General features: G+C 71.0%; 1 protein-coding gene across 1 annotated transcript in view; it reads right to left on the reverse strand.

Annotated features, from left to right (window-relative positions):
- LOC129668064 (histone-lysine N-methyltransferase, H3 lysine-36 specific-like) overlaps positions 1-1,641 on the reverse strand; it is an 85,481-nt gene extending 83,840 nt beyond the window's left edge. Inside the window, exon 1 of the mRNA XM_055595816.1 lies at positions 1,558-1,641. The gene's annotated coding sequence lies outside the window, so the exon portion shown is untranslated. The remainder of the gene's footprint in view (positions 1-1,557) is intronic.
- Between the last annotated feature and the right edge of the window lie 756 nt (positions 1,642-2,397).

Below are 2,397 nucleotides of genomic sequence, written 5' to 3' on the forward strand. Positions count from 1 at the left end.
CAGGCCCAGGGCCCACGGGCTGGCCCTGCCGCCCGGGCGGGGCCCGAGGCGGGCTTCCCCGGGGGCCTCGCGCGCCCCCGGGGGAGCGTCGGGGCCTGCGGGCGTCGTGGGTGGCTCCGCGCTCCCCTCACCTACCTCGGGGCGCCGCGCCGGCCCCCGCTCGCGCACGGCCCCCGCACCCCGCGCCTCCTGACACCCCAACCCCGCAGACACCTGGCCCGGCCGCGGCCTGGCCTGCCGGCCCCGGCCCAGGCCCGCGGCGGCCCCGGCCTCCATCTTAGGTTCCAGCCCGGGCTCCCCGTGCACCGGGCACTTGCCCTCGGCCCGCTGCCTTCGAGCGAGGCCGAGGCCGCCCCCCTCCTGCCGCAGGGCTCACCTGGGAGCTGGGCACAGGCTCTTCGAGGCCCCGGGCCCCGGGCAGACGTGGCCGCGGGGGAAGCCCCTGGCCCGGCCGCACCCCAAACCCACAGCACCACCACTGCGAACCAAGCTGCACAGGAAACAAAATGGAGGCAGCAGCTCGGGTCTGCGTCCCCGAGCCGAGCCTGCCCGGCCCTGGGGCGCCCCTTCGGCCGCAGGCTCGACGCCCCGCGACGCGGGGTGCCCGGCCCGGCCCGGGAGCCTCGGGCAGCCGGCCCAGCGCCGCGCAGGCGGCCCGGGGACTCGGGCCTGCGGTGCCCACGGCCGCTCACCCACCACCCCTGCCCTTCCCCCTCCCCCGCTCCTCTCCCTCCCCACGCCCGGGCCGTGCGGGGTGAGCGGCTCCGGGCGGCTGGGGCGGCGGACCCCCTCCCGGGCACTGGCCGCAGGACCGTGGCCTCGGCCGAGGGATGAGGCCCGAGACCCCCACCCCTAGCTCTGAGCCCGCGCCCCGACCTTCGGGACGGTAGCCTAGCGGCGCGCCCGCACCTCGGCCTGCAGCCCCCGCCCAGGGAGGCCGGGTCCCTAGGCCAGCCGGCGCGGGGACGAAGCTCCTCGGTCGCCCTCGGGCCCAGGGGTCTTGGCCGCCCCGGGCGGGGCGGGGGGAGCCCTGGGGGAGGGGTCCACTAATCCCTGCACCGCCTCCCGCGCCTGGGCCGGGGCTAGGCCTGGCACCGCGGCCCGGGCTGCGGGCGCCGGCGGGCCTGGCTGGGTGCGGGCGCGCGGGGCGAGGGCCCGGGAGGGGCAGCGCCTCGCACCGCGGACGCTGCAGTTCTCCGCACCCAGGCAGATGGCCCCCTCGAGCGCGCCTCACCCCGGCGGCCCGGGCGTCGGGACCCCGGCGGGGCCGCACGGGGACAGCACACTGCCTGGATGGCCGGGCCGAGCGCGAGAGGCGCAGCCCGCGGCCTAGGGACGCTCCACGTTAGGACGGAGCTCAGGCGTGCGCTCGCCGCCAGGGCCCCGCAGCACCGACCTAGCAGGGCTGCAGCGCGGCCATTCCTCAAAGACACTGAGTGGAAGGACAGGTCAGGGGAGCCAGGCCAGGCCTGGCCCCGCCACCGCCGGCCCGTGAGGCTCTCGGCTCGCTTCCGGGACCCCTCTGTTCCCGGGCTTGCTTCACAGCGGGAAGCTCACCGCAGGCATTACTTGGTCCCTAGAGCGCTAAGCGCAACCTTGTTGTTGAGGGAAAGCCATATTGGACCGCCAGAGAATTTCCGCCTCTTCCAGAAAGCCTTCGGTGATTTAGAGTTCATTTCAAAGCTGAGGGCGCCGCCCTCGGTGGCCACGTGACCACCATTCCTCCAGAGGCTTAGGAAACGTGCTTCGTGGTTGCCCCGGTGGAGTGTTTCCGGGGGCCCTCGGGTGACTGGAGCCCACGGGGGACAGCAGCCACTTCGGGGCAGTCGCCCACCGGGTGTCTGCAAGAGTCGCTCTCTGTAAGGGTTGAGCCGACTCCATCCTTCCCTGGCCTTCACCTGGTGACCGGGCCCAGCCAGCAGCAGCAGCTCAGGATGCTTCCAGCTGTTTGCTGTCCAACACCCACAGTCCATTAAAGGAGGCTCGGAAGCAGGCCTTTGGCCTACCTTCAGGGAGAACTCTGGCCCTGCCAAGAGCGTCCTGTGCAACCAAGAGCCTCGAGGCCACCGCAACCGCTGTTGAAGACAGAGGCACTCACATTTCCAGATGCCAAGTTGACTGGCAGTTTTCCTTGCGCCAGAACTAGCCGGAGAAAAGCTGGGGCACAATTCAGGGCCCTATCCCACGGGCCCAGCCTTTTGTTCTAAGGAGTCACTCCTGCTAACCCCATCATGCAATTCAACAGTAAAGCTCTAACTGGTTCCTTTTTCACAGCTAATAATTGGAGCCAGTCACTTCTAACTGGCAGTTACCCCCAATGCTAATCACACCAATCAAAGTTTTTCCCAGTGCATAGCCCAATTTGAGGTACTTGCAACTGGCTCTGGATGGCCTTGA

This window comes from Psammomys obesus, unplaced genomic scaffold (assembly GCF_907164565.1).
Source record: "Psammomys obesus unplaced genomic scaffold, mPsaObe1.curated_primary_1811, whole genome shotgun sequence".
Classification (NCBI taxonomy): domain Eukaryota; kingdom Metazoa; phylum Chordata; class Mammalia; order Rodentia; family Muridae; genus Psammomys; species Psammomys obesus.